The sequence below is a fragment of the Anguilla rostrata genome, chromosome 11, assembly GCF_018555375.3.
Source record: "Anguilla rostrata isolate EN2019 chromosome 11, ASM1855537v3, whole genome shotgun sequence".
Taxonomy (NCBI): Eukaryota; Metazoa; Chordata; class Actinopteri; order Anguilliformes; family Anguillidae; genus Anguilla; species Anguilla rostrata.
The window spans coordinates 40,762,259-40,788,484 of record NC_057943.1 but is presented as its reverse complement, the minus strand read 5'-3'; the positions used below and the strand labels follow the sequence as shown (position 1 = coordinate 40,788,484).

General features: G+C 45.3%; 1 protein-coding gene across 8 annotated transcripts in view; it reads left to right on the top strand.

Moving 5' to 3' along the window:
• Window positions 1-424: 424 nt before the first annotated feature.
• tead3a (TEA domain family member 3 a) overlaps window positions 425-26,226 on the top strand; it is a 71,391-nt gene continuing 45,589 nt past the window's right edge. For 3 of the 8 annotated variants that reach the window (XR_010324251.1, XM_064300102.1, XM_064300100.1), the window contains exons 1-2: window positions 425-649; window positions 966-1,124. The gene's annotated coding sequence lies outside the window, so the exon portion shown is untranslated. The remainder of the gene's footprint in view (window positions 650-965; window positions 1,125-26,226) is intronic. The other 5 variants (XM_064300107.1, XM_064300104.1, XM_064300101.1 and 2 more) reach the window with 4 other exon arrangements.

Genomic DNA, 26,226 nt, shown 5'->3' with positions numbered 1-26,226 from the left:
AATAATAAGAATTGGCATGTTTCTATTGTTGTGTCTGCTGTTTTTTTCAGATGCCTCTTTATTGATATTGGAATATTTACTTTTATCTTACCTTTAATATATATGACCAGTTTACACAACTGCGTGCTACTAAACTACAGGTTAAGGAACGTGCTCACTGGCACAAAGAACGCCCTACATGGCAGGGATTAATATGTAGGCAAACCCCGGTCACACTGATATTTAATTTTGTTCTTAAGCTTGGTTTCATTTTCCCCTACACAATACATAAAGCATTGTCAGACAGTGGTGACTTGACCCGTCAACGTGAACAGCCTACGCCAAAGACATTTTTACTAGTCAAATGATGGGCAACTCGAAAGTACTGCCCTGTATTTTCAAACTCGTGGGGGTGGAGATTTCAGCACAGTGTCTGCCCCCAACTTTGTTGATTGACGCAAGACCGTGGCTCCTCCTTGAAAGTTTTTTTCTTCGTTTTTCAGTGTCGTGCGTTGATTTCATACCAAAGTCATACTTTACATTCCACCTTTACTCTCAAACCCGGAGAAATATTTATTGAAAATAAAAAAGGCGCATGAAAAATAAACAGTTTAAATGAATAAACTTTTACGTTGCGCTTGAAAAGGCTGAAGTGCGAACCAAGCAAAAGGTGAGTCTTTATAGCTAAATACGCTTTCTTTGTCTGAGTGGGTTTGTGAAGTTTCATGCAGTTGCTGCTCGCTTGAAGTTTTCAGATCTTTGTCATTTTTTGCATTTTTCCGCGGAACTCCCCGAGTTGGGGAGGGAAGAGAACTATTATGATTGATTTGTTTTGCCCGTCTTTCTCTTCTTGTGTGTATGCACTGCTTGATATGTAACCCACTCTTTAAATTTTAGATTTAGTGTAATCCTTGGTTTATTAGCATTTTTGCCATTGCCGATACTACCAAGAAGTTAAGCATTATGATTCTCTCTGTTACCCGCAGCTTCTTGAAACTCCGCTTCAAACTTCCCAAAACTTTTCTAGGGGAGAGGAGATCTTTATTTTTGCCCGGGGATCAATTGGAGGCGAAAACGAAAATAAGAAAACGTGGATTGCTGAAGTAAACGCGATTTCATTAACCACCATCTCAGTAATCTTATAGGTAAGAACACCCAATGTATGTCCATACAGCAAGATTGTTACTAGTCATTTTGATGCATTTTTTGCACGAGAAAAAATTTGTGTTTGAATTATAAAATTAACCGTCTACCTCATGATGCTTATGCACTTGTGATTTTAAAAAGTACTTTGTTGCTCACAAAAAAGGGAGTTTTGTTCCCGACCTTTTGTCCCTCCGCCCTTTTGCTTTTATATCCCAGGGTCAATCACAGCATCGAATATATTAGTTTTTCCTTAACACCCCCCCCCCCAAAAAAAAAAGAACATGCTACTGCCTGTGTTGAGAGGTGATAATACGGTAGTTAACCTACCATTCAGAGTCATCACTGAACCGATTTCAAGGAAGCATGAATGATGAAGGAACCCAATTTTTCGTTCCACGTTCATTTTGGTGTACGCTCACAATTGAATTCAAAACCTATTTTGTAAACGTGTGGATAGACTGCATTGTTATATTCGACCATAATTTAATAAAGCCAAGTGCGTGTGCTTTTAGCTTTCCTAGATCAAAATTTGTTCTATCAAACGCAAGCAGGCAATGTTGTTTTGATCGAAACACTTGACATCGTGGTTTTTAAGACGCAAAATATTTTCCCCCAGCGTTTCCTTTCCTTGGCAAAAAAGAAAAAAAAGTCAAGATGAATGAAGGTGAATGTATACGAACGAAAATAGCCGTCGTAGACGAATTAAGAATGGGGAAATATCGAGGCGAACGGTGAGGAGGAGGGAGCGCAAAGAGAACGGACCGTATGTTGTGATCTTAGCATGTTGCAGCACAAATAGCACTGATATAATTATCCCACCATGATTTGGTAATGTTGACAGAGGAGGAATCCGTTTCCCTTCCATGTGGAAGTGGCTGGCTCTGCTTTCCTCACCAAACTGGAAAAGTGTAAAAGGGAGGGAGATGGGATTTTAGGAACAAAAGGGAGCCACTTCCTCTGCGGCTCAATCAGTTCATCATCGTCTCCTCCTTCCACCCCCTCCCTGCCCCCCTCCGCCGCCTTGCTCAATCTTATCTACTTACACTTTCACTGGAATTCTTTCTAAACTTCCCGATCTGTACTGGTGTGAATCACATTCCATATTAAAATTGATAAATTGTGAACAGAACTGAATCAGAAAGTTCTCAAATACGAACCGCTGGATCCCATGGTAATGGCATATAATAATTTGGAAGTTCAGTTTGTTTATACATTTTCTGTTTTCTGTTTACAAATTAGTTTCAAAACAAAAGAAGCCTTTTAGACTTCCGTCATTTTCATGTAATTTTGTACTTATTAATAAATAAATGCGCCTTGAATTGTTGCTACTTTAAAATAGTTGAGTAGTTTTCAACATTTTTAATTTAAAAATAAAATACACAAACAGTAAATTATATGTCAGGGAAGCGAAAATGTATTGTGCCCCCATATTACTGTAACAAAGATACTGTCTGTTGTCTCATTAGATTGATTCCAGATTTATTTGATTTTCAATCGCTTTTCTAAAGCCCCTCCTACACCCACCCACACGCGCACCTCTTGTGTTATCAGCTTTGGACCACGTTATCTAAACAGTCTCTGTTCCCTCCAAAATGTATGGTCTAATGTGACAGGTTTATTATGTGGTCAGTCGGGGTTGTGCCTCTTTCACAGATCTTTGAACAGCTGTTTGACTTGCCTGGTGTGAGGCAACTTTTTTTTTTAAGAAAGTAAACTAGTGGGGGAGCCATACGAGTAATCATATGTCCTCTGGCACATCGTCCTAAATCTTAAACCTACATAACTCCAGGTTGGTCCTCTGACTGGCTGGCTGTTTAGCCTGGAGATTTATAGAGGAGTTTGTTTGATAGCGTTTTCTTAAAATGGGTTCCAGTGAGCTCCACTGTTGAAGAAAACAAAAACAAAACAAACAAAAATAGGATAAACGCAGGCAAAAGGAGTAAATGACATTATGAAAATGTTGTAATGTTCTTCTTCCGTGCGGATAAGTGAATGGAAGCTATGGAACGTAATAATTCGATTGTAGATTGAGCAATTAGCAGATGTAAAACGGATCATTCATTCATCAGTTTTTTTCTGAAATTACCCGTTTGTTGTACCTGTTTGAGATGTTCTGGCTCCAGATCGCACAAGTGATCTGATTCTGGGTTTTTATGAATTTGGAAAATGCTGGAATGTGCTTTCCTTTTGGCAGCAGTGCCTTCTGGCCTGTATTAAATTCCAAACCTTCACTCTTAAAGTGGCTGTATCAGTAAGGTAAGTTTTGCTGAGTGTAAAAAAAAATCAGAGAAAAGAAAATGAATTTGTTTCAGTTTTTATGTACGTTAAAACAAGTCAGGTCATTATCCGCAGGTGTGCTTGCTAACTCCCTGTTTGAATGTTTGTATTCAAGTGCAAATGCGAGTAAAATGCAAAATGCTTACCAAAGGTTAGTTTTTTAAATTACTTATTCTAAGGAGTCAATCAGCTATCGTGGTTTTCTATGCCACACCTTCCTTCATTGGAACACTCCCTTTGGTCTGACTTGACAGACAGGAGTAGTCAAGCTTTTCCAGTTCCAAATTCTTCTGAGCAATGAAAGGAACATTTTTTGCCACCTGTAAATTTGCGTTACAGTGACAGCTTGCTGACTAGGTTTTGGCTTTCACAGCTTTTAATGCTAAGAGCTGCTCTGTTAGAACTTGCTGGAAGAACCTCTGTTATTGTTTACAATGAGTAATGCATTCGATTTGTTCATTGTGTCTAAAAACAGTGTTTATAATTATAAAAATGTTCTTTAGATGAAGCAGCAATATTTTGTTAATGAGTCAATTTCATCATGAGTCAATTTTATTCTCACAAGGACAACTTTAAAAGTAAAACTGTTCATTAATATATAATTGTAAAATATAAACTCAACGGGTAGTGATAATTAAGATCTTTAATGCATTGTGAACCGTATATAAATCATCTTAAAGGAAATGAAAGAGAATTCTGGGTGTGGTGTCTGGCGAGTAAGACCGAGCACAAGGATTAGCCGTTGGGGGTGACTGTGGCATTTGGGCTGGTGTCTGGGCGCCTGGGGGGCTGGGGAGCTGGCGGTCTAGGAGGCTGGGTTTCTGGGAGGCTGGGCGGGCTGAGGGCTGGGGTTTAGGCTGAGGTCTGGAGGCTAAGGGGCTGGGGGCCTATGGGGCTGGAGGTCTAGGGGATGGGGGTCTAAGGGGCTAGGGGCCTGAGGGTCTGTGGGTTTAGTGGGCTGGGAGGCTTGGGGGTCTGGGGTCTGGGGGTGGGGGCTAGGGTCTGGGGGTTTAGGGGCTGAGGGTCTGGGGGTTTAGGGGCTGAGGGTCTGGGGGTTAGGGGCTAGGGCTGGGGTCTGGGGGTTAGGGGGCTGGAGGGTTCTGGGGGTTTAGGGTGGGCTGGTGGGCTGGGGTTTAGGGGGCTGGGGTTTAGGGGGCTGGGGCTGGAGGTCTAGGGGTGGCTTCTGGGGTTTAGGGGCTGGGCTGGGGCTGTGAGGAGGATGGCTCTTCAGCGCGCCCATCACTTCTGACTCCTCTGCATGAGCGGTGGATTATGTGGGATTTAGCAGGAGATGGGCTTTTAAACAAAGGCCTGCTGGAGGCCCTCTCCGTGCTGGGAAAGGTCAGGGGGAGCGGGACTGCTCTCCGGCTTTGCCCTTTGATCCCTCTCCCTCCCGCCAACTCACCTTTCGGCTGGCCGCTCTGACTCACGGGGGGCTGTGAACCCTCTGGGGTGGGTACTGCACCGGTCATCCCACCCCCGGCCCCCCCCCCCGCCCAACCCATCCTCTGGAGTAGGTACAGCACCGATACCGCACCCCCAGTGAATAAGACACACCAATTAAAATTTACCCCCAGACACAATAATCTGTCGGAGGTTTGCAGCTGTTCAGTCATCGATATGAACCTGCAGGTTTTCTAATGTACCCATCAGTTCCTTATTTATTAATCATAACTTGTTTTCAGAGTGCATTGCCTGTGCTCCTCAATCAACAGTCACAAAGGGTAGTCTGGTCTGAATGTGAGAATGTATGTATTTTTCAGTTCTAGCAATGTAAGCTCAAACTTTATGATTAGAATGAATTTAGTGCTACCTTGAGTCTTTTATTTCTCAATTATAATACGATCAGTTGAAATGTAAAGATACATTTTATTTTATTGTAAGATAAACTGCACTTTGCAAATAATATTGGTGACGGGCAGGCTTGTGTTCTAGCTTGTGCCGTATAGCCTGTGTATTTTGTAGTGCAGTCTCGATTGCTTCCCCCATATTCTTTATCGTCTGTCTGAAGGGTAAGAAAAACAAGCGATGCAGAGATGGAAGTGTTTTTGTAAGGGCTGGCTGTGAAGTTTCAAACTGGTCCGCAAGCATGACCAGTGTGTTCTCTGACATCATAGCTTTATATAGCGCCCCCGGTTATTCCTGCCGTGTTGTTCCTGCAGGCGAGACGACCTTTGACAGATTGTAGTCTTAATTAAAACCAAGACTACGAGACAGAATCCAATGTGTTTCCTCCAGCCCTTGTAATTTACATTGTCTTTTACAGTGACTTAAAATACAGATGGTTTTGAGTGCCTCCTTTGTTTTCATGGAAATTTTTCAGGGTGGAAGTTTCTCTTTTTAATGCATCTTAGGCTTTTTGTCAGAATTTTTTGGGAAAACAAATCCCTAATCAGTCATTGGTAAAATTTTGTTTTTATTCAGTTTTGGCTGTGGGGGAGTAGAAAAACAAAATGGCAGCTGAACCTAGTCTAGGGAGATGACTGGCTTTTCATACATGTTTTTAAGGTGGTGAGATATCGCTTTGTTCCAGAGCTGGCCTGATGCAATATGTCTCGTACTCATTTCCTCTACGTGTGACGGATTCCTGCTTGCAGGTTGCAGTGTGGATCGAGTGTGTTTATATTACCGTGGTGAAGACTTTGTGCTTCTGGACCTGCTCCTATCCAGGAGCCTTCCACATATGTTGTAGATGAAAGCTTTAGTGCATCCTGACCTGCTTACCCGTCGGTGTTTTTTTTTTTTGAGGAGGCAGCTTGGGAACCCTACACAAAGGAGGTGTCTGGACTAACTGCAGCTGCCAGCTTGAAAGCCCGGCACGTGGAAAGCTCACTGTGTACATTTTCGGAAGCGGGGACTGGCGGCCGCAATTGTATGAACCGACTGGTTTTGACATTCTCTTTAAAATGTGTGTGTGTGTGGAGAGAGAGCGAGAGCGAGAGAGAGAGATGAAATTTAGAGTTACTGACATTGCACTGAGGCCATATGCAATTCATCACGAAAAAGTATACTTTAAGTGAAATGTGTGCATTCGCCGAAACCCTCAAAAGACAGGAAATTAAATCGGTCAGCCCTAACTCTGACATCAGCCTGCTGTCCGTCAAGGTGCATCAGCACAGATCACTGACAACTGCCCACAGCCCTGTATATGTCTGTTGCATGGATTGCTTGAGATTCAAACCGTCTCTCAAAGAGCCATATTCATACTCTCAGAGCAGTGCTCTGTACAGTGTATTGGCATTTTTGGATATTAAAGCCGAGGCGATATACTTTTAGATTTTGCACTTTTGTAAAGTATGCTTCACTTCCAACATGCCTATGTGTCCTATTTGAGAGCGCACATTTTGTATCACTCTTTCACATGGCTTGTGAGAAGGAGTATATGGAATGTCTCATGCAAAAGAGTATGCACAATATGTCATTGCATTGCTCTAGGGGCTGTGCTATGTAATGAAGATACATCAACATTCTGACAGTTGAATGAATGATAAGTGCCAATGACATGTAAATCAACATGCATTGTGTGTGATTTTAAAAAAAGAAAGAATAATAATAATTTCTGTAGCATCCCAAGGCAAATGCCAGCCTAACCCAGCATGGCCCTATATTGTAACAGATGTACCTTAAATGCTCTATAGTCTAATCTACTTAAACTGCGGTTCAGAATTAATGTGGTAATATGTAAGGTTTACGTGCTATTTTTTAGATGAGTATGGTGAGTATGATTAGGAACACAGGAAATTTTTTGATTATTTTGTCCCTCCTGGTTTACTTGTAGTTATACTGACAGGACAAACTAACAAAAAATGATAAATATGAAACCAATCAGTTTTTAGATCTTGGGATAGACAAAAAATAAGCTGTTGTAACAACACAGTTCCCAGTCATTTTGACTATGCTTTTTTTCTCAGAACAATGTGTACAGTATAATCAGGTGATTTTGTCCAATCAGTTGCTTTTTGGTCGGTGACATTGATAAGGCATGCGCTCTTATATTCACACTAGTGTTATCTGCCTTTTCTGAGATTATTATTTTATGTCGTTCAGTCACTACGCACTGGCATAATCGGCAGGAGCGACCAGTGCATCACTGGCAAATTCTAACGTTCTTTAGGATTCTAATATTAGACTTTGATGGTGAAGACAAAATCTGGAAGGAATTAACATTCTGCTCCACAGACAGATTCACTTCAGTGTACACTGAAGAAAAGCAAGAGCCTCCCTCAAACCAAAGGCCTTTCTTTCAGCAGTGAATCGACGGGATCTGTGTGTGTTTCTTGGCTAATTGGTTTTATATTTGTACTTCTTAACCATTAAATGTACTTGCTGGCAGCTGCATATGGCAAATACGAATTTTGACGCAAAGAAGGCTTTTTTCCTATGGTTGGCCATTTATTGGATTAAAGTCAAATTAATGACCCAGTTCATATGCGTTTACTTCGGTTGTTGAACTTTGCCTGAAGTGCTATTAAAAATAGTGAAAATGTCGCCTTGTCACTTTTGAAGTGGTAAGAGCACTATGATACCCCAAGGAACATATCCTAGAGCACATACTCTTTATTGCAACCCCTTGCATCAAAGGTTGATATAAGGGAGCAGTTCTTTTTGAGGGCTTGGCCTACAGTATTTCACAGAACTTGAGTATTAGTTTTTTTCCCCCTTTGCAAATACAAATTACTATTTCACTCTGTTTGCGCTCCTCTCCTCAACGTTAAAGAAAAGTGGAAGTCAATATTGACAGATTATGAATTATAATTAGATTTGAAGGCCTGTGGCCATTTAATAAGGTTCAGTATTTTTGAGAGTGCCCATAATGAGATTTTGATTGTAGGAAGAAAAAAAAACGAACGTCGGAGGATTGGCATTGCTGTTGGAAGGACCTGTTTGCATTATGTAAAAGGACAATTAATACAATTATATGACAGATTGTGAATTTAATACCTTTTATGTTTTGTATGTGGAGATGTTGAATGGAAAGTAACCAAACTCCTATTTTCCAAGCAGAGTGGTGTATATTATCATTGAGATTAAAGAGATATCATATCATATTGAGATGAAAGAGTTTCTATGCTTTTTAGCGATGATTCAGGGGAAATGGGTACATCTCTTGAGATGAGATCTTGCTGACAGTCTAGGCCACAGTTTACACAGTGGATACAGATGACACCGGCAATTATAACATATATGTGTATATATATATGTATAATAATATTATTAATATATATATATTTTAATAAATATAATATATATTAAAATTATATATATATATATACATGCTATTTTTGATATTAAAATATAAATCCATTTATGAACTCCACCTTTTTCCACATTTTCACTTAAAGCCCCAGCGTTTGGTTTTACACACACTCATGCTACACTGCGTAGAAGTCATTCCCATTGCTCCTAACTGGAGCTCTGAAGACATTCCCATTGCTCCTAACTGGAGCTCTGAAGACATTCCCATTGCTCCTAACTGGAGCTCTGAAGACATTCCCATTGCTCCTAACTGGAGCTCTGAAGACATTCCCATTGCTCCTACCTGGGGCACTGAAGACATTCCCATTGCTCCTAACTGGAGCACTGAAAACATTCCCATTGCTCCTAACTGGAGCACTGAAAACATTCCCATTGCTCCTAACTGGAGCTCTGAAGACATTCCCATTGCTCCTAACTGGAGCTCTGAAGACATTCCCATTGCTCCTAACTGGAGCTCTATAGACATTCCCATTGCTCCTAACTGGAGCTCTGAAGACATTCCCATTGCTCCTAACTGGAGCTCTGAAGACATTCCCATTGCTCCTAACTGGAGCTCTGAAGACATTCCCATTGCTCCTAACTGGAGCTCTGAAGACATTCCCATTGCTCCTAACTGGAGCTCTGAAGACATTCCCATTGCTCCTAACTGGAGCTCTGAAGACATTCCCATTGCTCCTAACTGGGGCACCGGATTCAGCATCCCCAGGGCTGTGCAGCTCAAAGTAATGAAAACGGCCATCTGTTATTCATTTGGCCAATACTTCGGCATTTTTGGTTAACCAAACACAGTAATGAAAATGAGAGAGTATTTTGTTGGGATTCATTGTTTTGTGCGCAGAGCTGCAATGCCATTGCCTTGGGGAGGAAAGATTCATCAGAGCCTGAGAGGCTCAAAATGAACTGCATTTATATTCGCATATATATGCATGCAGACGGCCTCCTGAGGCTGTGGCACAATAAAATCATTTTTTGCATCCTCAATTATTCAAAAGCCAGATGGTTTGTGATCACCGTAAAAAAAAAGTAGGATCGTTCAGCCCTTTCAAATTGGGCTACAGATAGAAAATAACTTCCTGAACCGTTTTTTTTTTTGTGTGTATCCTCAACACCGCTCAGCTCAGCCCTCAACAGGGAACAGGCCCAAGCTCCATTTGTGCCGCAGTTTGTGGCGTCTTGACGCTTTCCGCAGAATGGGCGGCCAAATGGCTGTGATTTCCCCGCCCTACTGTAAACAGCGGTTTGAGCAAACAAGACCAGTGTCCTGTAACGAGGCACCGCGAGGTTAAGGGACTGTGAGCTTTCCGCTTGTCGAGGCTGAGAAGCCTAGAGTCCCGTTATTTCACCAGGGCGTTTGCTGAAGTCTCCCAGTTTTAACGGCCTTTGCGTGTCGGCCTTTGGATGCAACTTCTCAGCGTATCTGTTCAGTGTAGCCAGTTGTAAATATGTGTGTCGTATGCTCTTGGATGTGTTTACCGAAGTAGACGTTTAGTATTAATCTGTATCCTTGTCGTACCGGCCGTATTAAAGTGGTCATTCCCTGTGTAAATGGACTTACTGGTGCCCAGGTGACCTGCTCTGGAAAGCCCTGTATTTTGGTATGAGGAAAGTCCACTTCCTTCTCCTCCAATACTCTCATAGACATTCGAAAGATGTGTCTCAGTTTCTCTTAATCCCCCTTTTTTATTTAAAAAAAAAAGAGAAAATAAAAGGCATGTTTTTTCTGCAGTGACTTCCCTTTGGCATTTTCCGAGAACATCTTTCTGCGGAGCGTTGAGTTGGCTGGATGTTTTCAAGATAATTGAGAGGATCATTTTCATAATCAATCCCATATTCTTGGTATAAATGTTTCGTTGGAAATATTTTATGTACAAGCAATACAATTACCAAAACCCAGCAAGTAATGTTTATAGTTTGTTCCAATACCGTTTATTCAGCTCACGCAGAAGACGGTCACATGAATATGAACCTAATACTTTGTTTAGCTACAGCGCTAACTTTGGATTGGCCTTTTGTTTGCATTGTAGTGTTTTTGCTAAAAGCTCTGTTAGAAGGTTGAGGATTGCCAAAGCTTTGTTGCTGGTAAATATCTTTTTTTTCCCCAGTTGCTGCACTTCTGAGACCTCCCATTGCTTTCATGATCAAAACGGAAACAACGCTTAACTGATTCCTCAGATCCCAAAAAATTAACCGCTTAAAGTGGTGCCACGGCGGTGGAGTACAAGCTGGCACTGGTTGGCACATCTGAGCTTGATCCATACATCTGCATTTGTTATTTTGCTGACAGAATTGTTCTTCCATCGCATGCCTTTCTGTATCCTCCTGTTGACGTTGATCGGCAGTGGCAAGCTGTTGGCGGTTGTTAGCATTTACGTGGCAGCGATTAGTTCTGCTCACGTCTTTAAAGACGATTCCGAAGTGGAAGAAAATAATAAAGGAAGTTGTGTCCTTGGGTTCCAGGTTGGGTGGGTTTTCAGTGGTGCTAAAACCTTGCTGTTATGTAGAATGGGGAACAGTGTGCTCATTCCTCAGTGTTTTAGAGGGGAATTGTTTTGATGCTGGTTGCCGATGGTAGTTTTTTTTTAAAATCCACTCCCATTGCCCTTACCATTTTTATATAGAGCCCAGCGATGAGTCTTGATTCCAAATCCCATTCAACATTTGACCATGGACCGCTTAGCTGCCAGCGAAAAACTTTCTGTTCTGAGTGTCAGTTTCCGGATCTTTCTGTCCTCAGTGTATGTCCAGAAAGAGCCTGGAGACCTCTACATGGCGACTCGTTGACCCTGATAGCTGGAGTCCTTTTTTTTTTTTTTGACGAAGCGTAACTTGAGTGGTTGTCCTGGCAGGTGAGGGGCCTTCTCTGTCCTTCTCGGCCCTTGCTGGGCTCTAATGAGAACCCATGGGGTAACAGGACACCCCTTACTCTCCCTAGTCTCTGGTGATGGGTAGACCTTAGACCAAAAAGGGCGTGCGGGGAGCTTTTCGGTGCTACCCTGCGTCAGGCGGTGGGACGTTTGGGCGGCCATGGGAGGAACTCGTCCCGCAGGGGTCTGTTCAGAGGTGTGCAGAACGTTCCGGAGATGACTCTCTTCTCAGGGGACAGGGTTGTGGAACTGGTCCTGGGGGGCCGCAGTGTCTATAGGGCTTTTTGGGCTAACCTTTCAGCCTGTAGCCAATTTGAGCTATGGAAATATGGCGTGTGACTAGCCAGTCGTTTAAGTAAGCACTTAAGCAATTAAGCTCTTAACCAGCCGACTATACAGCCTTATAGAGATTGAGTTTGAGAGCCTGCTTTACAGGAAACGGGTGGATGTTTGGTATGGCAGTAGAATTGGCTGGGTTGGGTTGGGGAACTTTAAAAACAAGTTTGGAGCCCAACTGTTCCTAACGCCTTTCGTATTGACCACTGGCCTTCTCCATCCGACCCTTCCCCCCCAAAGTGAGTGACAAGCACAGGCTGTCCTCTACAGTGGAGAGCCTTTGTGTTGCAGAGTTACAGGGCCACGGGCTCGGTGGGCTGATCGGACGTGCTCGCCTCAGCACTAACTTCATCCATACCAGTCTTTCGGGTCATGCTGAATTCAGCATAGACCATCCCCCTGTTGCTAAAGAACCAATCCCAGGAAAGCCTGAGCTGGCTGCTCCTGAACCTCGCCTGGAAAATATTAGGGAAAGAAAACTTGCTGAATCAGGCTGTAAAATAAGCATTATGGCATATGCTTAGATTTTTTTTTTTTTTTCATTCTGTGGTCTTTGTCCCTGTCAGCTGGATTGTGGTTTAACTGTATATGTCCCTGATTTGAAATCGTGCATGGTAAATACAATGGTAATGCTACACATTGCGAGAATTGTTTATTTTGTAAGGGAGAATTGGTCAGGGCGGTAATAGTGAGGTTCTGGGGAGACCATTCTCTAACTGTGCTTGAAGCTACAGCAGTCGGGTAATCTTGGGTTGTGTAGGCCTGAATGAATTTTCACTTCTGCCAATTTCCAGATACTCATTTTTATGTGTGGCATACTTGTGACAGATTACGCCACGGCCACACTTTCCAAAAAAAAGGGCTGCTTTGCGCACACTATATTTAGGTTTTAATGAGCAACAAATTTGCATTGCTTGTATCAGAGCAAGATCTGTTTCAGAATATGTTTGCAAACTAATATTGGCTGGTACTTTGTACTAAACTTTGAGTTGTTGTTTTTTTTTTCAAATTTAGAAAATGACTGTTTGACATTTTGGATGTTAGTGCAGTGCTTGCTGCCAAACCAAGCTTATTTGAATAGAGTGGCTAGGTGTCTGCGAGTGTGCGTGTGTGGGTAAAGGTGTCAATATGTATTGATATCAGCGTAGAACCTGTTGTGTGCTGTTGGTGAGTGTGTCTGAGTGTGTCTCTCCTCCTCCTCCTGGTTCTGTCCCCCCCTCTGGGTCTGTCTCCCCCTGCTTTTTTTTGTTGTTGTTCTGCTCTCTCTCTATCTCTCTTTCCTTCTGTTATTTTTCTTTCTCTCTTCCACTTGCCTCTCCCCCTCCGCCTGTGTGCAGCTGTCTGGCCCTCCCCGCGTTCTCTCTCTCTGTCTCTCTGTCTCTCTCTCTCTCTCTTTCTCTCTCAGCTTTGATTGTTTCCTGAGTGGCCTGCCAGAACGGAAGTAGGAGGAAGTTATTGGAAGAGTTGGACAGGATTTATTAGAGCCAAATGCAGACCGAGGGGGGAAGGGTGGGGTTTGGGGACTGGGGTGGGGGGGGGGGCTCTGCTGTCCCGGCAGGAGGGTTTCGGGTCGCTCCCGCAGACTCGGCGCCCGTCCAGAGCGAACGGCTCCCCGGGCCCCCCGGGCCCCCCGGGCCCCCCGGGCCCCGCAGAACGGAGAGGGTGAAGTGGGTGGGACTGCAGGGCTCCAGCGGTTAGACAGAGGGAGGCACGGAAATGACAGCGGCGAGAGGCTGGGGGCGGTTTGCCGCTGATAAGGAGCCAGTTGTGCAGGCTTCAGTCTGGCTGGCCTTGAGGTGTGTCTGCTGGAGGTTCTTCAGCATGGAGACCGGTTCTGCAGGTCCTGTGTGTGTGTGTGCGTGCGCATGGTTGCATGTGTGTGTCTGGGCCACTGATTTTAACAAAGATTGCGGGTCACGGCCACTGTGCAAAGGGGATGAGGGATGGCCTGCTTTCCCTCCCCTGTAGTATCTCAACGTGTGCCACATGCATCTTGGCGTAACATCTGACAAATAACTGCCTTTCGGTTACACGCAGCCCTAGTTAGAAAATATTGCTCAATGTCCGCGTAGTATAATGGGGAAGGAGCTGGTCTTGCTACGTGAAGGTCACGGGTTCAAGTCCCAGGTTGTGTGCCGTCATTGTACCCATGAGCAAGGGACTTAACCTGCATTGCTTCAGTATATATACAGCTGTATAAATGGATGCAAGGTAAATGCTATGTAAAAAGGTGTGTAAGTCACTCTGGATAAGAACGCCTGCTAAATGCTTGTAAAGAAATGCCTGTAATGTCCAGTAGCTGGTCCCATGCACTTCTGCAGAGTGTCCGTATATTTCAAAGCACAGTTTGACACACAGTGCCTTCATCTTTATTCCTGTAACTCATCAAAAAGTTCAGCAAATGTTTTGCAATTACATAACGATGCAGTAACAGTATTTTTATGCATTTCCTGCTTTCCGTGAGGCGTCTGCCTCAGGCGATGGTGGGAGTGCATTGTGGGTGTACGGACCAGGTGGGAGGGGTTCTGCAGATCCAGTTCTGTCAGTCACCCCGTTGGAAACTCCCTCCTGTGCTGTCACAGCAACCAGCTCCTCTGGCCTGGGCCGAGAACGTCTTCCTTATCTGTAATCTGATCTCTGTGAGCAGCTGCTCCTCCAGTCAGGGTCCTGTTCCTCTTTGTCAAGGGCTGTGTGCATGCGTGTGTGTTTGTGTGTGTGCGAGTGTGTGTGTGGATGTGTGTGTGCGTGTGTGTGTGTGTTTGCGAGTGTGTGTGTGTGCGTGTGTGTTTGCGAGTGTGGGTGTGTGTGTGTGTGTGCAAGTGGGTGTGTGCGTGTTTGCGTGTGTGCAAGTGTGTGTCTGTCTGTCTGTGTGTGTGTGTGTGTGTGTGAGTGTCTGTATGGGTGTCTTATCTATTGGGGGGGGGCTAGCTCCAGGGAATAGCCGCAGGAAGACTCACACAGACAAGTGATACAGCTGCACCAACAGTCCAGTATAATAAGGAGGGTGCCAGCACTTTTTGGACTCTCCCTCCCTCCCTCTCTCTCTCCCTCCCTATCCTCCCCCTTGTCTCTGTCTCTTTATATCATGTGCTTAATATTATTTTTAAAAGCATGATGCGCAGTCTTACTTTTGCTCCCTCAGGGTATTGCATATGGCTCCCTCCCTATGTCTCTGGATTGGGGGGGGGGGGGTGGCAGTAATGAAATTTCACTCCTGGGGGGGGTTAGACAATGGGGCAGTGGTAGTCTGCACTCACGGTTCTCTCGCTGTTTCCAGCCACTTAATCTGCTTTAATTAATTTCTGCCGATGCAGCCTGGTCTGAGGAGCCCGCGAGGGCCTTGGTTTTTTTCATTTTCGCGGGACTTGAGTCACCCCGTTCGGAGGGAAGAACAATTGCGGCCATTTGTCAGCTGTTCACACTTGTTGGGGATGACATATGGCGCGGCCTGCGAATAGCAAACAGAAAAGGCGCAAGGCTAGATGGGGGGAGAAAATCCTGTGATTTGTGAAAGAAAGCCCATTAGCTCAAAAGGTGTTATTCATTTCCCCACCTATCTCCTCTTCCTGTTACAGCTTTTTTGGGAGTGACAGGTTTTATTGTAATGAAGAACTGAAGTGAATGCTCTGCTAATACCCTTTTTATGATATGTAGTTTAAAACTTTTTTTCTTTTTATATTGTTGAGTGTTTTCTGTGCCTTCTCAGTTATTCATTTCAACCTCAGATCAAATTTAAATATACAAATGTGAAGTGTATAAAATTGTTTTGGGGATTACCAAATGTAAGTTTTAAGCCTTGCTTTTCTTTGTCTTCTGTCTCATTAGTGATGACATTGTGCTTGAAGAGATGGAAAGCGTCCAAGTTAGCTAAACAAAAGCCTTATTAATATACAGGAACTCTATCAGTGCCTTATTAAGTATACAGGAACTCGATCAGTTCCTCATGTTTTCATTTCTAAAACACTGAAGAAAAAAAACACATTTGGATGCTTGATTTGAAAGTTGAAACCATTTGAAAAATAATATTTTTGATTCATTGTGCTTGCGTGCGTGCGCGTCTGTGTGTCCCTGTGTGGGCGTGTTTGTGTGCACGTGCACGTGCGTGCGTGTGTGCGTGCGTGTGTGCGTACGATTTCTTTCAAAGGCCTGAAGGCTGCTGGTTGAATAGTCCTGCCTGGAGGCTTCTGCATGTCGACAGCGAGAGATGATTGCATTCCCACAGTATTCTGTGTGGGCTGTTGTGCTGAAAAGCCGTTGTCCAATGGGCTCGTGTATCAGAAAACATACAACTGGTCACTCAAATGATACGACTGGTCACTCAGAATGGCAATAAAAGGTGTCCGTGGGCTGCCTGAAATAGAAGTGAAATGATTTGTTGAACCCCTTTTCCACACCTGCCAATGTCCTGGGTGTAATCTGAACAAATTTTACAAGGTTAGCCGAGCTCCTGAATAATAACTTATATTTTCGAATGTGTTGAGTGTACATGCGTGCGTGAGGTGTCAGGTGACACTTAAGACTCCGTAGATCATGCCTGGATTGGTGGTTGCGCAATATAGAGACTTGCCCTCCCGATTCCCTCCGGTGACTCTGCTGATGGAAGCACCTGACTTTGGGATTAGTGACGAGATTAATCATAAAGCCTTTTATCAATTGCTCGATTTCTCTCGTGCGTGATATTTTTGGCGTTGTTCAGAGGTTGTGTGGGACCAGGGAGTGGAGCGTTTTTAACAGGTGGACACGGAGTAGTAATAGAAGGTCATGCGCTGAACCACACTAGCCTTCTATTGGCAGATAAGTTCTGCTTCCAGTGTACGATTGTGGCTGTCTCACGCTCTGCTCCTGACTGTGAACCTCTGTGGGCTTTTGCCTGGGACTCTTTCACTAAGCTGACCAGGGTCTCGGCATGTTCAGGTGTCTATATGGCTTTCCTGCAGATCAGTATATTGCCTCTCTTGACAGTGATATGCACCACAGAAACTGTGCAGTGTCCCGATTTAAATGTTGAATTGTATCAAAGTATATAGTGTACCTGTCCATGAGAGGGAAATCTTTAATTCCCAGCATGACGTGTGAACAAGGTGTGATTTAGGGAGGCTGAATGGATGTGACACCTCTTCACGTTTTTGGGTTGTCGTTATGGCGACCGCCATCCCATTATTCCTCCCCTCAGCAAAAGCAGAGGCGATACTGACCTGGGGTGCAAGCAGCGTCTCTGAGGTGGAACCCCCTCTTTAAGACAAAGGGCCAAAGGGCTAAAGGGCTAAAGGGCTAGGTCTCCTGGGCATGCCATGCACACCCACCCTCTCTATCCCTCCGGTTCACTGATCCACCCTCTCTCTCCCTCCTTCTCACTGATCCACCCTCTCCCTCTCTATCCCTCCTTCGCACTGATCCACCCTCTCCCTCTCTCTCCCTCCTTCGCACTGATCCACCCTCTCTCTCTCTCCCTCTTGCTCCCTGATCCACCCTCTCTCTCTCTCTCTCCCTCCTGCTCACTGATCCACCCTCTCCCTCTCTATCCCTCCTGCTCACTGATCCACCCTCTCCCTCTCTCTCCCTCCTGCTCACTGATCCACCCTCTCTCTCCCTCCTGCTCACTGATCCACACTCTCTCTCCCTCCTGTTCACTGAGCTACCCTCTCTCTCCCTCTCTCTCCCTCCTGCTCACTGATCCACCCCCTCTCTCCCTCCTGCTCATTGATCCACCCTCTCTCTCTCTCCCTCCTGCTCACTGATCCACCCTCTCTCTCCCTCCTGCGCACTGATCCACCCTCTCTCTCCCTCCTGCGCACTGATCCACCCTCTCTCTCCCTCCTGCGCACTGATCCACCCTCTCTCTCCCTCCTGCTCACTGATCCACCCTCTCTCTCCCTCCTGCGCACTGATCCACCCTCTCTCTCCTCCTCCTGCCACTGATCCACCTCTCTCTCTCCCTCCTGCGCACTGATCCACCCTCTCTCTCCCTCCTGCGCACTGATCCACCCTCTCTCTCCCTCCTGCGCACTGATCCACCCTCTCTCTCCCTCCTGCTCACTGATCCACCCTCTCTCTCCCTCCTGCTCACTGATCCACCCTCTCTATCCCTCTCTCTCCCTCCTGCTCACTGATCTACCCTCTCTCTCCCTCTCTCTCCCTCCTGCTCACTGATCTACCCTCTCTCTCCCTCCTGCTCACTGATCCACTCTCTCTCTCTCTCCCTCCTGCTCACTGATCTACCCTCTCCCTCTCTCTCCCTCCTGCTCACTGATCTACCCTCTCTCTCCCTCTCTCTCCCTCCTGCTCACTGATCCACCCTCTCTCTCCTTCTGGCTTGTGGATCCTATGGCCCTGGCCCTCTAAGCCCTGAGCCATAGGTTGCTGTCTGTGTCGTCCCCAAGGCCAAATCTCATTCCCTGTTTTTCCTGTAGGCTGGTATCGGTAGCACAATGTGAAAAAAAACTGACATCACCACCAGAAACCTTCGCAGATTTTCTTCATATACCCAGCTGACTGACCCTCAACTCGCTTCAGCCATAAAATCTGATGATTTAGCGTGTCTTGATGAAAAGAAGCCACTTTTCCATTTGGGAGGTGGTTGTGTCTATGAGATGGAAACACCCGATACCGCAATTCATCCAATTTTGTGAAGATTTACGGCATCCATCCCTGAGTGCTGGCACAGACTGGTGTGTATGCCTCTCTGGCCACTACTCTGGTAAGCTAATATTTAAACAAGTAGAGAGCTGGCAGGCTGCTCCAGGTAATCTGCGCTTTGCTTCGTTTTCATCTGTTTTTCTGAGGAGAAAAATATTTTTACAAGAAATTTTGTGAGCTCTTTAATGACGCTGTGAAGATGACTGAAAAATAAAAATGTGAGTATATAGATACAAATGCAAACTCTGGCCATCAGACAGTTGAGTTGAAAGTGTGATACACAATTATATTCCTCATTTGTTTTTAGCTGCGACCGCAGCTCTATAGTTCTGTCTGTCGGTCGGTCGGTCCACAAAAGTGTCCCACCCCGTAGCAGCCACAGTTTTCGCCCCAGGAGGCTGAAATTTGGCATGGACATGTTCATCTTCACCGGAAGATACAGCTGAGTAACTTTCAGGCCGATTGACTGAGAGGGGGCGTGGCGATGGGCATGGCCTATCACAAAAAGGCGCACAACTCCCGAATGGATTCACAAATTTGCACAAGATTTAGTGGAAAGGTTAGTCATGAGCCAAAGAAGAGGTCACGTGTTTGTGTGAGGGTGTGTGCGTGGATGCATGTGCGTGTGCGGTCGCAGCTATTTACGCTTGTTTTGGTGTTGCTCTCTCTATTAACTTGAATAGGTGTATCATGTTGTGTATCACACCCTACGCCCTGTTTATAGTCACACTTGCTTGATGCGTTCTACCTGCCTCACAGGGCTTTCTGAGAGAATATGCTTCCCAGAATCCTTCAGACACAGACCCTGTGTGCCATTGTCTCTTTTGTGGCAGCAGTTCTACCCATGGTTAGTCTCTACTTGCCCATGGTTTGTCTCCACTTGCCTACGGTTAGTCTTCATTTGCCCATAGTTTGTCTCCACTTGCCCGTGGTTAGTCTCTGAAACTTACCCTGTTTGTTGCTGAGTACATGGGTGAGTGCAATGTCTCAGTGACGGGATTAGAAAGCTGCTCATTGCATTTGGGATTTTGGATTTCCCCTCCCTAATTACCCTCTCCGTACAGAAAGACTTCTGCATGGATCTCCAAACTTTATAAAAATCACTATATCAGAATAGTCTCTCTTCACCCACGCAGCAATGTAAAGTGAGCTCTCCTGTCACCCTCCCTTCCACTCTTCACTTCATTGCCCCAAAAATATGGCATATGCAACAGAGCATATGTGGGATCAGTTGTACAGTAGTATTGTGTCATTAATCAGCTCGACTTGCAGAGTCTTAAATGGTGCAGTGGACCTTTGTTGCATTCGTGGTTATTCCTAGGAAAAGTGGTGAGTAATGGCTGTTCTAGTCTTGGCAGTAAACCCGAGATTCGGGGGCGGGGAATGCCGGGATTCTGTGGTGTAAACAGACACTCAGGTTGTCAGCTCCAGTGTTGTTTGCCACGCCGTCCGTCTGCAAAATCCTCACTTTTACTCTCCCGCATTTTGTTTGGGTTCTTACCTGCATGGCAAAGGGTTTCCTCGTAGTGTTTGGTAAACACAGGCACCTCCTCCGGCACAGGGTCCCTGTCAGTGTTTCAACCCGGAGTTTCCCACAGAGGGGGATCTGTGCAGGGCTGTGGGATTGGTGCTTTGGGATCTGCCTGTGATAATGGCGGTGTCTAGGATACTTAACTCAGAAGGATCACTGATAACATAATCAGCTATGTTTCATGAGTAAAGTCTCAAGGACAAGCTCATACATTAAAAGGTTTCTACTTGTAATAACCAGCTGACTATGAGCCAGATGATTCAATTCAAATGCCAATGTGATTCTTATTAAAAGGAATTAATTATGGATTACTGCCTACACTGCAAAAATAAAAAAATAAGTCTGTCTCAACAAGTATTTTAGTCTTACGTTTAGACTTAAAACCTTACCTCTCTTACCTTTTTGCTACAGTAGACAAAAATATTGCCAATATCAGATTTTGCCAATGGGGTAAGAAATTTTTTAAAAAAACAGTAACTTAAAACAAACTAATAATTTCTACTGTTCTACTTTAAAACACTTGTTAGGACAGATTTTTAGCTGTGTATAATATGCGTTTTTGCAGTGTAATTTCGATGAATGTATAAATAGATAAGACTGTAATAAGAATGACGTGTAGTGGAACAGTTCAGCTGAGATTAATGGAAAGTCTCCATGTCCTTCACCTCTGGGTCTGCGTGAACCGGTGATTTATGCTTTTCCTCCACTTTCGTGATGGATCTCGTGGCTTGTTGGCGCATTTTTGAGGCGCGTAACCTTCTCGGTTTTCATTAGGGCAAGCGCCCATGTTGTGGATTTTGGTGTTGTATGCTGTTTGTTTATCCTGTTGTATAGTGGTAGGCATGAGCCACATTTCACATTAACATTCGTACCAGTCTTATGAAGCATCACACCTGTAACAGAGACTGTGCCAGGTCCAATGTACCTGGGGTTCTTTCGACCCGTTAAAAATGTTTCGGTTCCACATTTGAAAATATGCCAAATATTAACAAGTGGTGGGTCATGGCAAAATTTTGGGTTAATCTGCAAGCATCATGCACTGCTGCTGTTCAAGCCCAAAGCCCCAACACAGATGTGATTCATAGCCTTGTTCAATGTGCAAAAGCCAGGTAGTTTCCCCTCGTTTCGTGATTTAAAGCTCCAAGGTAGACCACTTGCTGCTGCTTAAGAGTGTCTGGACCTTCAAATGAAAAGGCTTTCATGTGCCTGCTTTTCAAGAGCTCTGTATGATATACGGGTTTAATAACCTGGCCATATACGTCTTTATTATTGATGTTTTCCATTTTGCGTAATTACTAGGAGTGCACAACAAAAGTATTTTAACATCAGAGGGTTTGTGTTCATAAAGAGGAGAAGTGCTTTTTATATTGACGTAAAACTCCTTAAAAAGTCGTTAAAAGAAGCTCCCAGTTACAGGCCGTAAACGGCTGCTTTTGATGGTTCCGTTGTCGGGCTCTTTTTTTAGTATAAGTGGGCGGCGCAGGCTGAAGGGGCCTGGGATAGCGAGGTGTCGAGCGGATCGCCTTCGCAGCGCGCAGATAAGCGTAGCCTGAGCGGTTGCCGTCGGCTGCAGACTGTAATGGATCGCTCGGCGCTCAACCTGCCCCCCTGCTCCAGGCCCGGGCCGGGGGGTGGGCCTGTGGCGGGGGTGGGGTGGGCCGGTGGCGGGGCGGGGTGGGGTGGGGTGGGGTGGTGGGCTCCGTCAAGTCGACACTGCGCAGTGTATTCTCCCGGGGGCCAGCCTTGTTTTCTGAGGCTGAGGTGGACGCCTAAATTGGACAAGCGGCCACCCCCGCCCCCTCCCCTTCATCACCGCCATGCCCCCTCCTCCTCCTCCTCCCCCTCCTCCTACATACGACTCTCCACTGGTCTTCTGTCCTTATTTGGGCAGAGACGTTCTGAAGCGGAGGGGAGGGGCGGGGGCGGGGGGGGGGGGGGGGGGTTGTGGGTGACAGGAGGGAGCTCCCAGAGGCCAGAGGAGAATCGGCACAGGCTCGCCTTGCCTTCTTAATAAGGGCATGTCTGGAATTTCAGCCGCTCTCACTCTCTCTCTCTCTCTCTCTCTCTCTCCTCTCTCGCTCTCGCTGCTTCTGTCTGTCTATCTCTCGCTCACTCACTCCTCTCCCTCTCTGTCTCTCTCACTCACTGATTTCTCTGTCCTCTATCTCGCCCCCCTCTCTCTGTCCCTCTCTCCCTCCCCACCTCCCCCTCTCTCTCTCTCACACTAACTATCCCTTTCACTCTCTTTCTCTTGAACCCCCCCCCCGTTCCCCAAGCTGCTGATTCATGGCAGGTCTGCTCCAGACAGACCCATTGCATTTATTTATCTTCATTAAGGTCCCTGGAACCACAGCGTGAACCAACGCCCCCCTCCCCCTTCTCACACACACACCTCTGACCATTTCTTTCTGAAAACCTGTGGTTCTCTCTCTCCCCTCCCCCCCCCACACGGGCCACAGAAATGACCCCGCAGACATATCGCGCGCAGCTGGTGCGGGTCTGACTGACCGAACCGTCGGGGAGGAAGCTCGGCGCTTCTGCGAAACGCTCGGCGAAAGCGGGGAGTGTCTCGCGAGCGGTTGGACACGCCAGATGTGCCGTGTAACTTCAGATGGCCAAAGTGCACGAGAGAGCGGATACGTTTGTGTGAAAGTACGAAGCGTCCGACCCCCGCGTGTCACAGAACGAGTTAACTGGTTTATGGCTGCCGTGGGAGAAGCGGGTGATAAGCGGTCTCGCGGTGCGCACGCTGAAACGCCGTGTGCTCTGGAGCTGCGTCTCCAGGCCGCGTCTGGCCACGGACAGGGAGCGAGGCGTCTGGGAAGGGAGTACGGCATCGGCGCTGTCGAGCGCCGGCCCTGGCCTGTGGGCTCTCACACATGCCAGATAGGCAGCACTCCTCAAAATCTCCGCTGGTGTTGCCCTTGTGTTCTTCTGGGGTGTTTTTTTTTTTTTTTAAGCGTTCAGGACTCAAGGGAGCCTGGACTTTCCCCCTGTTAAGCTTGGTCCTCTTCCGCATTTTTGGTTTTGTTTGTGTGTTTTTTATTTTCATCAGGAGACACAGATCTACTGACTGTGCAGTGTTACTGTATGGTACAGAATGCTTAGCTCCTGCCTTTAGCCACTTTCTTTTTTGCCGACTAACGATGTTGCTAAAATGCTAGCACTGAAATTCTCACTGACACCCTATTGACACTGACCGGCTCACTGACACCCCATTAACACTGACCAGCTCACTGACACCCCATTCACACTGACCGGCTCACTGACACCCCATTCACACTGACCGGCTCACTGACACCCCACTCACACTGACTGGCTCACTGACACCCCGCTCATACTGACCGGCTCACTGACACCCCATTCACACTGACTGGCTCACTGACACCCCACTCACACTGACTGGCTCACTGACACCCCATTCACACTGACCGGCTCACTGACACCCCATTCACACTGACCGGCTCACTAACACCCCATTCACACTGACCTGCCGACATAACAGTTTGAGTTATGAATTTATGACTCTCGATTGCAACTTGAACACAGGTTTACCTGATTTATTTTTGTGTTTCTTCTTTACTTTTATTGAAACATTTAATTTTTCAAGAAGAGTAAAGGTGGTTTCAGATCCAACAAGTACTTAAAAGTGACATTGGAAAGGATTTGCATTTGTTTAAGTGAGTTCTCCAGATTTCTCATGCAAACACATGCACACATGAGAGTACACTACCCCTTGTTGGAACTCCCTGTCTTCCAGTCCCAATTTTTCAGTAATGCCATAATATTTAACCGTTGTGACATTTTGCACATCTTTTTATGTAAATACTATCCGCCTTGCAAGATTAATCATGATTTTGTTTAATTCGTTTTTGCTTCTTGAACTGACTTTCCTATATAGGCAAAGAAATGATAAAATGAAGGTTTGATCTTACCAAATAAATTATCATGGACTCCATAAGTAGAATTGTATTTTAGCCTATTTTCTCTGCTTGCTTTTGGCATGTTTCTGTTAAGTCATGGCTGACAAATTCACAGTTGGGGTTAGATTGTACTGTTTAATTTACTGTTGGGGTAACAGCGGGAATTTTTCAGTTGTTTTTTCTTTTTTGCTGGTGATGCCAAAGTCGTCCTCACACAGTAGACTTGGTTGTGTTTGCTTGTTGCGCCCTTTCTGGCCACTAAAATGATTTTGTTGAAGCACAATGGTCAGCTGATCCAGCTGGTCATCGTGACACATGCCCATTGTGTGCCTTGAGTGCGGTGTACATTCCCTGCACTGTTTGTACTGCACTGAAGCGGGGAACGTGCTTCTGTCAGAGAAATGCGACAGGGTTGCTGGGAACAAAATGGCGCCATTTTGGAACTATTCATTTTGAGTAGGGTGGTCAAGTCTTATCTGGAAAGGGCTGCTGTGGGTGCAGCTTTTAGTTTTAGCCCAGCACTATGACACCTGATTCTGCTCATTGACTAATCGTGGACTTCAACCAAAACTTTGATGAGTAGAATCAGGTGCCTTAGTGCTGGGCCCAAACTAAAACCTACACCCACACCGGCCTTTGTGGATAAGACTGGACAACCCTCATTTAAAGACTCCATTCACATCAACTCAGAGGGTAGTAAAATGCCAGTTTCTTTTCTTTCCTATGTAGCAAATGCTGGTAAGAGGCAAAATGAGCATTGTTAAGGATGTAGGCAGGAGGCAGGGGTGAGTGGATGGTATTAAATTGTCAGTACACCCTGGTTTTTTTGCCTAGCACCTATTTACAGTCCATTTGGTACATTTCATGTAATAACTCTTCTAATTGGTCTTCCTCAGGCCAACTTAGCAAAATATGAAGGTATAAAACCCATCAAACTGTCGATCAATTCAGAGATGAATCGGCTTAGGAAGTCTGCTCTGGGACTAACTGCACTGTTGTGTGGGCCTACATATTCTGTATATTCATCCAATCTATGTATTGCTTTACTGTGTTTTCTGTCGAAGTATCAAAGCTAAAAAGTATCTAAAAACTCTTCTAAAACTTGTAGTCAGCAGAATTTAATCTAGTCAGCTCTTCACCCTTTCTGATTTGCCAGACACCAGGATTTGTCTAATTGTGGTTTGTTACAATTTCCAATTAAATGTTTACTGAAAGACTTGACGAATGCCTTTTGTTGGAATGCCTTGGAGTAGCCAATGTTACTGAGTCTACTGTGGACATTTTCCAGTTCACATTTGTGGTATTTACCCAGTGCATGTCCTTTTCTTCCTAGAATCAGCATAATGTATGCACCAATCTTTTAATAAGCATCCAAGAAACAATGAGTTTGTGCTCTGGCCTTGCCAGCAGTGCCTTTCTGACGAGGAGAGGGCTTGAAAAACGCTTAAGATCCCTGCATTCTCCCAGCAGCGAGGACGCCGCATCGGGATGAAATTCCACGACCACAAGAATTCCCTGTGGTTTGGGTCTTATTAGGGAGCTCTTTAAACGCTCTGCTTTATGATATTTCGGATTCATTTGACAGATGGCGGCTCAGACCCATGATCGCTGCGGAAATTATAACAACAATTAGGGGGCGTGTTGTTTTTTCAAATGGAGAACACCAGCGACTGGATTATATATTTTTAAGACTACCCAGAATTGGAAATTGTATGCCATTAAACTGAACTGTTAATATTGTAATTCTGTCGTTTTAAGTAGTGCTTGCCTGCGGGAAATGGTAGTTAGTAATTGTGATAGTTTAAAAGTTACCTTAGGTGAAACTTTGGTAAGTTCCTCACTGTGGGGCCCCTCTATATGTAGATGGGGGCCCGGTGCAGGTTTTTACAGGCGTTGGTGGTCTTCCTGAAACTGTGTGTTTAATTTATGAGCACCTTATGGTTCATGCATATGGTTGAGATTTATCCGAAGCGTGAGTGCTATTTATATCGACTCATCCTGGGAAGGTTGTAAACTGTGGCTGATGTCCTCAACGTCTCCATACCTGAGTCTGGTTTCACGTTCAGCATTGTGCAGTGTAGTCCAGTTGACCGTGACCTAGGAGATCCATTGCGTCATCCTGTTTTTGTTTCCTCTGAATCAGTTGGATGACGAGTTGAATTACGCGGTGTCGTTCGGGCACTGGAGATGACCATGTCTTCCTGGGAGTGATTTACAGCTGGACTGGGGGATTCCAGTTTAAGGGATTTATCTGGCCACCTGTAACAATAGATCATGT